This window comes from Pistacia vera, unplaced genomic scaffold (genome assembly GCF_008641045.1).
Source record: "Pistacia vera cultivar Batoury unplaced genomic scaffold, PisVer_v2 Contig47, whole genome shotgun sequence".
NCBI classification, from domain to species: Eukaryota; Viridiplantae; Streptophyta; class Magnoliopsida; order Sapindales; family Anacardiaceae; genus Pistacia; species Pistacia vera.
The window spans coordinates 476,669-486,953 of NW_022196301.1; the positions used below are offsets into that span (position 1 = coordinate 476,669).

Consider the following 10,285-nt stretch of genomic DNA (forward strand, 5'->3'; position numbering starts at 1 on the left):
AGTTGAACTTATGTCCTGCTGTAACGTTTGGATTTAAAAAAAAAAAAAAATTGGACATTTGCATATGAAAATTATAAATATCTCAAGTCATTCAAGATATCGTATATTAACTCTAGTTTAAATTTAGAATGATTATGAATAGTATCTCAGTTCATTGTGTTAATAAACACCAAAATATACTAAATTTTAATGACAACAAATCAAATCTTAACTTTTCCAGCCAGCATAAATGCCTTGTAAGTACGGACCTAATCAAATCCTGCCCTCCCCATGATTCTCAAGTTTCTAACTAGATTTTCAGACAACAAATCCACCCCTGTTCCATAGAACTGAAGAAGATTTTACCACCCTTAAAAACCCTTCAAATGACAACTCTTTGGAATCTCCAATGCCATTGGCCCCCTCAAACCCTAACCCTACACTTTAAAAGGAAATGCAAGTGTCTGTCCCTTCAAATAAGTAGCTGACTTTAGGGTTCCAAAATGCCTTGTTGCATCATGTAGCTCCTTCTTTACACGATCAACTCAGGGTTTACTTGTAGTTTGTTTAGCCCCAAACTGCAATTATACTACTGTTTTTTAGAACTCGTGTTACGATTGAATAGACTTTTGCAGGTCGAACCAGTGCACAGCTTCAGCCACAGTCACTAGATCAACTGAATTGTCTCCTTGATTAGGGCTACCAGTTCATTCTCAGACATGGATGATGGGGTGTGCTTGTATTGAACTCGAGGATGTGGTATTGTGTATTTTAGTTGTGCCTCACTTATGTCTGTCGCAATCACTCGTTCGTAATGTCGGCAACTGTTATTAAAATGTATAACCATTAAAAAGAAAGAAAAAAATTCTTGACTAAATATGGATCTGAGATGTGTAATAATGTGCTTGTTTCTACCATGCTTTTAAGTCTGAAGATGAGATTAAAATTTTGGTCCCTCAAATAGTTGTAAAAAACTTTGCTTATGTTAAAAGTCAAATTAATTAGAAACGGCCAAGAGTTATTCAACTATTTTCCAATTAGGTAGATGCGTTGTAATTAGCCCAGATTAATATTAATCTTTGGGAAACTGAAAGACCCAAATTAAAAAATTAAAACGAGAAAGAAGTAGTTTATTTGTGGCATCAAGTATTTTTTTGTTTTTTTTTTTTTTTTTTTTTTTAAAGGAATGGCTAACATTAACAATTTGATAGTTACATTGGAGTTTCCGATTCTGCTGAAGTAATGAAATTGAAAACTGCTAGATGACTTTTGAACAAAAACATTAGATAACATATCCTAAAGATCTACGTACTTATTTAGATATAGAATCAAAGACTTTGAGATTTATTTCTTTCTTAATTTTGTTTTCCTTCATTTGGAAGTTTGATTTATTCATTTCTAGAAGCTTTTTAGGCTGAATAATAGAGAAGACTTATTATTTAGAATGATCTTCTTTCCTTCTAGATCGATGGTGATTCAATTTTCTAATATTTTATTGATTATATGCATAAATATTTGAATTAATTTTCCCATTAATTCTCTACCATCTATAGTCTCAACTTGGCCCTACAGATTGATCCTAATTTACTGTTGATTCGTGAATAATCGCGAATTTTCTTCCTCCAACTTCCTCCCAATTTTCGCCATGTTTCTTCCTCAATTTTTCCTGGAAAAGAGGGAAAAAAAATAATAAGATGATTAAAAAGATAATACAATTTACAGAAAAACTAATTACCTATGTTAAACTTCTGCAGGCAGGGAAAAGTCTTCAAGATTCATAACATGTAGCTTATTACAATTAAGATAGATTAAAATTAACAAATAAGTAGCTGAAGAGAGAGGACTTACACTGACAGCCGCTTGGCCATTGCCGGTGCCAACATCCCAAGCTAGTGAGTGATGAAGAGTAAGATCAGATAGCTTCGAATACCAATCACTTGGATAATTTGGCCTTGCATCCAAATATATCTCTGCCTGCTTGTCGAACAATCCTGCCATTTTTCTCGACTGGGATAATCGTTTAGTGCCTTCGCTTTGTACTCAAATGTGTTGGATTTGTCGACTACTTCATCATTAATGGGTAACGGAGACGCACTCGGGGGTCTCGCTGACCGGTCAACGGGCGGGTGGCCCGCTCCCCAGTGAGCGGGCGGGGTTGCGGGGGCAGCGCCCCTGAGCCCTTAGGCGGTTTTGGGCTTTTCCATGTATAACCGCTGTAGGATTTCTTTTAAGTTATTAATTCCTTTTTGGGTTGGGCTTAGGAATAGGAATCCTTATAAAACTAGGTTTAATCTCTTAAACCTAGTATGTAAACATACTTTTCTCTTGTTATAAGTGTTAGAGCAATTCATTCATTGTAAACGAGAGAGGTGAGGCATATTGCAATAATGTTGACTCAGCTGGATGTAGCCTACATTAGGTGAACCAGGGTAAATCACGCGTATTATTTTTTCTTTGTTTACTGTTTGATTTATTTTACTATTATATTTTGTTCCTGCTGTTGTCTCTATTTCGTTCAAAATAGAACTAATAAAAATCTTCAACTTTCAGTTGTTTTCATAGAATCAATGGGACCTAGAAAGTGATGCTTCATCTCCCATTTCTATTTAATTTTTTAAACTGAGTGGTTGGCAAATTTAACTGGTATTTGGAGAAGTTAACTTTGAAATCTACCGTTTCTGTTTAATTTTCTAAGCTGAGTGGTTGGCAAATTTGACTGGTATTTGGAGAAGTTAACTTTGATTTGTGGATTGCACTGTCAATATCATTTCACTGATCACCTGTGACATCATTTTTCTATAATTTTGCTTAGATTTATGTGGCCTGAGTTGAGTATCAGCTTAGGTTTTGACTTTAATTAATTTTAATCAATTTCATTATATTTCCAGATACTAATCTGTTTTGTACTCTTACAAATTTGAAATAAAATTGAATATCTCCCAAATTTAAGTTTGATAGAATGAAGGACAAAAGTGGAATTTCTCTTAACGTGAATTGTAAAACGATGTCATTTCCTTTAGCATGCAATACTTGCTTATAAGCTTCACGTGTACTCTGTTTCAGTTAGTTAGAGAAAAAGAATCATTTTTCAGCTTTTCTGTTTTTTTCTCTGTTTTACTTTTCTCTGCATTTTCGTTTTCTTGAACTTGTAGAAGAAGATTGAACCGTAATATATAAGAAATCTGTATAGTCAGGTGGAGGTGGAGGGATAAAGTGTAGATAACAGGCAGAGTTAATAAAAGTTTTCCAGTTCAATAGTTCCTCTTCTTCAATTTCCAGGGTTTTTCATTTTTGTCATATTACAAGTTCTTTATTTTGTTATATGGTATCAAGAGATATAGACTAGCGTCAATGGCTGATTCCGTTACCCTCATCTCCTGTGTTTAAGTTGGCGAAAAAGTGCAGATTTCCGAGCTTATTTCGTCTGTAATGGCGTCTCTTCCACAATCACAAATCAGAAGAGAAAAGAATTATGCTTACTGGAAGTACAAGTGGTTCTAGCATCAAAGTCTACGAATTAGAAGGCGTGAAAAGGTTGTCCTCAGCCTTTTAATTCACAAAAATTGATCGAAGTTACGAATTAAACAAAGGTCTCAAGCTTTTATCACAAATTAGAAGTCGGGATATACAATCATCAAACAAACAAAGTTTGTTTTGTGGAAAAAATGGATCACTTTCTTGTGATTGGTGATTTCATCAATATCAGAAAGCATGTTTAGACATATCTTTGAATGTGAGACTTCATTTGCTATTGGCATACATTAGAAATGAATTTTCTTACTGACTCAAAAGCAAGAGTACTGCTTTAAGGAATCTTCTTCAAAGCACTAGGAAGGATAATCTAAGCTAATGATTACATTTAAAGATGAAAGAGTTTTGTTGATGTCCTTGACTGCTAGTGGAGTACATGTCAACGTTGAAGAGTTACTTCCTATGTGTTAGATGGTCTCAGGCTAGAATATGCGTTGTGTGACTCGTCTGACCTTTGGAGTAGTGAAGCCTCTTTGCAGGAAGCACAATTTCTATTGCACAAACATGAAATGCGCTGGAAAACAACATGTTGCTTATGTAGATTCCATGAAGCTCACATATTCTTGTATTGTGTCAATACGTCTAACCTCGAAACAATCAGACTCCGACAATTTAATTGCACGCACCGCCATTTACACATCCATCGAGACATTCATCTTAATACCCATTCTGGGGTGGATTTAAGGTATAACTGATACTTGGTATTGATTGCATAAGGCTCAATGTATCTTGCAAGTAGCATATATCTAACCTTTCTAACGATACCATAGCTGGAAAAATCACTTTAGAGGGGTCATAATTTAGCGTCATTATTTTTGGCAGGAGTCTAAAGTTGATACTCCTATCGAAATGACAGTGGAAAGTATGATCCTCATTGGATGTTTTATTTCGTGGGCACACATTTCATATCGTGTGGAATATCTCCAATATCATTTGAAAATCGATCCATTTTAACCATAATCTGACTCCATGACATAAGACAACACGACCTTCCTCATCGTTCGTCATCACCGTCATCATCATAACGTACCACAACATAATCATTAGGTATATCATCCAACCTTAGACCCATCATAGGAGGATAATCTATAAATGTACACTTCCAGCTTATTAGATTCTCTAATTAGACACATTCAAATCTCTTGCCCCAATAGTCAATATGGATATCGTATTGAGAGCAACAATTTTCAACTTGATTTGTTCGTCACATGGATTAGAAGGAAGGGACAGCTAACTTGTTACTATGACTTCTCGACATAAATGGTGATACGTTAAATGTCTCGATTACTTTAATAAAAAAAAAAAAAAAATTGTCGTGCGAACAGGACTAGGATTTAGCTGATCTAACATCACATAAATAAAGTACTGTAGGGTATATTCTTTTACTACATGCCAAAAAGAATTGATGATGTTTGTCGTTGAAATAGAGATCTTTTTGGATGGCAAATGGGTTCTGTAACGACAAGCTAGCTTGATCTTGACATCATTATGGAGTTAAATCCAAGGCCTCATAAATAGCTTGAAGAAATTCAATGTACATCCATGTCTTCTCAATCATAATGGAACGCCTGTCCACTCTATCGTCCTGTTATCAAGTTTTTTTCTCACCCCACCATACTCAGTCAAGGTAGGCATGGCCGTAGTCATTATGCCTTATATAAACAAATTAATTTCATTAACAAACAATTTCACATCAAGTTAAGGTTTAAGTAAGTTATAAATATAACTTCTCTTTCCATATCACAATATCAAAATTGCAGGGCTCCAACGCCTAGGGTTGCTGAGTCTTGTCAACCCGAACACTTCTAGCGCTCGAGTCTCGTCAACTTAAGCACTCAAAGTTGACGGACTCAAACGCCAAAATTGTTCAAACAATACGAAGGCTCGTGGATGGAATCTGGTCAGAAAATTTTCAAGATTTTTTTTTCAAATTCTAGAAAATGGATTTTTTAAAAATAATACCATATTTATAAATATCTTTATAAATTTTTAGAAACTAGATTTTAAAAAATAATATACTACACTTATTAAGAAATTTTACAAAAATCTTCATATAAACGATAGGGCAAAAAATGAATGGAAGAGTGAATTAATGATTTGACTTTTATTTCACTCTTTCATTTATTTTTTTGGTCATCTCTCAATTTGTATGAAAATCTTTGTAAGATTCTATTGTAAGTATAGTATTATTATTTTCAAAAATGTCTTCCCAAGTTAAAAAAGGGCAAGTTTTAAATTGGCTTTTAAAAGGGGCTATTTAAGTGATTTTCTCGTTATTTAGGGTTTCAAGAATTTACTGTGCGTATAGTTCCATTCAACTTTAAAACACAACAGATATATATCAAAAAAAAGATTGTTAAACAAATAAAATAGTACTTCAAGTTGGTCATTAAACAATTTCCCACATTTCTTAAAAAATTGTAATATATAAATCAACGCACAAGTAATTTGTAATATACTTGGTACGTTGTTAGAAATCACGAGGAACTTAATAGTCGGAAATTTACTGCAATATCATTTCATATAAGCTTCATATCAAAGTATACAATATCCTGGTTTAGTTACAGCACTAATCTAATTTGGCTTTTATCCATAACATATAATGATGAACGACAAGAAGAAGAGAATTGAGCATAAACTGATTTTTCTTTTTGTGTTGACAAAAGGAAAATAGAACAAATTATATTAACCCAACGGTTTTTTAGTTGGGAAATCCCAGGTTAGGAGGCTAGGATTATGAAAATGGAAGGATCCTGGTATATATAAAAATAATTGAACTCAAATTTGAGCTAAACTATGACACAAAACTTCAACACAAACAACAAGACATTGGGAAAATCATGCTTCACTTCTCTGCGCACAAATCACGATTCAACTCACTTACATAAATTCCGACCGTTGTATTGAAATTGACATACAAACTCATAATAGGCCTAAAAATACAAGAATGGAATTGGAGGCAACATTCTTTGACTACAGATGCCAACAAATTAGAGCTACATTAGTCTCTAGGTTTTTATCTCTTCAAACCAAGGCTATTTTGAGAAGAGTCACTAAAAGAAAAATTGCCTATTTCAACTTTTAAGAATGCAAGAGTGTAGTAAACAAGCTGCAACTCAGCTGAAGTTGAAGACTGAGTCAATTAAAGAAGTAAGCAGTTACTTTTTGAAATTGAGATTGAAGTAACTATTTGCGGTTGAAATTGAAGTAATTGTAGCCGTTGGAAGTTGAAGTTACCGCGGCGGGATTGTTTAATATTAGCACTAGTAGAGCTGCTGTAGCAATATTGTAGCAGGTTACTTAGATGTAAGAAAAGAAGAATTATAGATTAAATAGTTGCGTTTTACCACTGTTCTGCAGATCCTACGGTTCAGATGTTGTAACTTTGTGTGTGTTTGTAAAAACTAAGTAGTTGAGATTACTAGCTGAGGATAATGACTTGATTGTCAAATCACATTTATTTTGTAACTATATAATATTCATTTTTGTCAAACTTATGAGTTGTGTGTGTGCACAACAGTTACGTGTGCACATTGGTTGCCAATTCTTTTATTTGGTTTGTTTCATTTACTGTGTATGTGCACATTAGTTCTTAGTGCACACTGTTTGCCAGACTTATGTTTTGGCTTGTTTCGTTTTGAGTGTGTGTGCACAACTGTCTGTGCTTACATTCTCGCTTCAGATATTTTGCAACTCAAAACGAGTTGCATGTCTGATAAAGTGAAAGATATTGTTATCTTTGTCTCTTGATATTTAGGATCTTTTACATGTGTCATAATATCCTTAAGTGGTCCTAGGGAATAAAGTTATATTTCCCGATTTGTTTTGTAGTCCAAACCAAAAGAATGAATATTTTCCTTATTTGGACAAACATGGGTCAGCCCTTTGTTGGCTGATATGACACTATATTGTTGAGTAAGAAATCCATCATTATATAATACACTTTCTTACGTAAATGAATCTAACATTTTGACAATTTGTTTCATTGTACTGTAAATTTCTTAGAGTATTCTATCTCTTAAGGTTCAAGGTTCATTTCTCTTTTGTGCCAAAACCTTACCATATCAAACATAGACTTCATGACTTTTGGAACGTGGTTCCTTTGCTGATGCTGGTGCGTGCGTCAGTGGTTGAAGCTTGGTGGTTCACAAGCTGCTCACGGGTGTGTTCCCAGCAAGAAGAAGGTTCAAGGAGTTGCTACACATTAAGGATTCAAAGTGTGGTGCTAAGTGTAAAGTTGAACAGGGAGTTATTTTTACTGTAACTTAGATCAGCTTTGAATTATATCTTGTAATGTGTTTTTGACTTAGTGGATTGCTTCGATTTGGACAAGGTCCCATGGATGTAGGCTAAATGTGGATTTAGCCGAAACATGTATATGGCTATGTTGTTTACTTTCTGCACTTATGTTTTTTGTAGTTAAAAACTGAAAATCTCTTAATCAACTTAGTAATATTCTGCTACACGTTAAATTTAGTACTTAAACACCGAAGTGTGTCAACCAATCCCCAACAGTAACTGTTAGGGCCAAAAATCATCCTTGGCCCAAATAGGAAAACAGGACCACCAATGAAGAAAAGACTAGGCCCAGTCCTAAAGAGGCCCAAGCCAAATTAGTCCCATTTGATACGAGATACGGCCGGCCCAAACCATCTGGGCACGGGCCTCCCAGTTCCAGCTCACTTCATGGGCCTATAGGCAAGCTCAGAACCCATAGTCCCCACTGATCATTTTCTTGTTCCTGTTCAATCTCCTATTCGAAGTCACTTTCCTGTTCCTGGTCACTTTCCTAGTCAAAGTGACTTTCCTGTTCAGATCACCTTCTTATTCGGACGCAGGTAAGACAGCTCACCACCGACCTAACTTTTCTAGGGTTTGCATCAGAGTTACACTCGGACTCTTACTCCCACCAGGATTGGGAGACCAAACAGTCACTATATAAACAGAGGCCAGCCCTCTCACAAAGGACACACTACATTACACCTTCACACCCAAAGTTCTTACTTGAGAGCTTCACATCACTACCGTAGTCACAGTCTCCGACTAGACTTTCGGTAACATCTCTACTCCCTAGCCCTCACTATACTAGCCTTTTTCAACCTTGCTAACTTGAGCGTCGGAGTGCCTACAGCAAACACCACCCCGGTGTTTCCCGTCCGCTTCACGCGTTTGTTTCTCTTCGTGTGCAGGTGCAGCGGATCGCTAGTGGCCTCAACCTCACGGGATCAGACCCCCCTTCCGTATAGGTAGATTTTTACATCTACAGTTTGGCGCCCACCGTGGGGCCTCTAGCAATCATTCGGCTCAACGAACCTTGCTACATAGAGGAACTTTCCATGGCTGACAACTCTGACAACGCTAATCCCGGCCTTGAGGCCAAACTGGAGGCTCTGACCGCTCTCATGCAATAGAACTCGGACAAGGTAGCCGCACTGGAAGCTGAGAACAATGCAATTCGGATAGAAAATGTTAGTGTATATTAGTGTATGCCCTAGAAACCATTCGTGTTGTCGGTTTCAGAGCATTTTGTCTTGTATCTATATATATATCATAAATAATAGAAGAAAGAGTTCTTCAATTCATATATGTAAATTGCTTCCTTTATTCAGTCATGCATTTAAAATAAAGTATGTATATGAATTGTCCAGATGATTCATTTAATAGGTAAATGAATTATCGAAAAGGGTNTTAATGGACGTAAAAACACATCAATTTCTCTACCAGGTGATTGTGGCCCTGGTATAAGAAGAGACATCATCAAGTATGGCTCTTTCATACATTTCCACGGTGGTAGATTATAGGGTACAAGAACAACTAGCTACATGCTATACGAATTAGACAATTACCAAAAGGATTAAAACCATCTGAAGCAAGTCCCAATCGAACATTTCGTGCATCACTAGCAAATGATGGATATGACCTATCAAACTCTTTCCACTCCTCCCCATCAGTTGGATGTCGAAGCACACCATCATTAACTCACTTCTCACTATGCCACTACATATCAACCGACGTATGCCTTGACATAAATAGTCTCTGCAATCTCGGCTTCAATGGAAAGTATCTAAGTACTTTATGTGGTACCTTTTTCCCAGTGCCATTATTCAACTTATACGAGATTCATCACATACAGGACAATTTTCCATTCCAAAATAATGCACAATCATATTTGCACGCATGGATCTTTTAACATCCAAGTCCGAGGTCATGTAACATTCTTTTAACACATAGGTGTTTTTTGGCAAACTTGTACCTTCTGGCAATACCTCATTCAACAGTGTAAGCAACATATCAAGTGACTTATTGCTCCAAAGGTTGAGAACCTTCTAATGCATTAGCCTAACCACAAAAGTTAAAGCAGATAATTTACAACCCGGATACAACTTCTTCCCCGCCTCACTGTATAAGTGATCAAAAGGTTCATGCTCATTGTTACTATTTTCCTTATCAACTGCATCTGCTTCTACATTCATGTTATCGTGGTTGAAGCTAGTGGAGGTAGCAGGGTGACAAACATCACTTAACACATTTAACATATCATCATTAATGTCTACACCATTAGAAGTTGGTTGGTCTATGTCAGTAGAATGCATTGGATCGGTTGATTCTTCAAATAGACTATCTCCATGAAAAATCCATTTTTCATATGTCCTTGAAAATCCATTCATAAAAAGATGTTTCTTAACAACACTAATTGACTTAAAGAAGGCATTAAGACACTTACGACAAGGACAACGTGTGTTCCCATCACTATCAACATGATTTCGAGCAATTT

At 35.8% G+C, this 10,285-nt stretch overlaps 1 pseudogene; it reads right to left on the reverse strand.

Annotated features, from left to right (window-relative positions):
• Positions 1-335: 335 nt before the first annotated feature.
• On the reverse strand, positions 336-2,614 carry LOC116145956 (annotated as a pseudogene).
• Between the last annotated feature and the right edge of the window lie 7,671 nt (positions 2,615-10,285).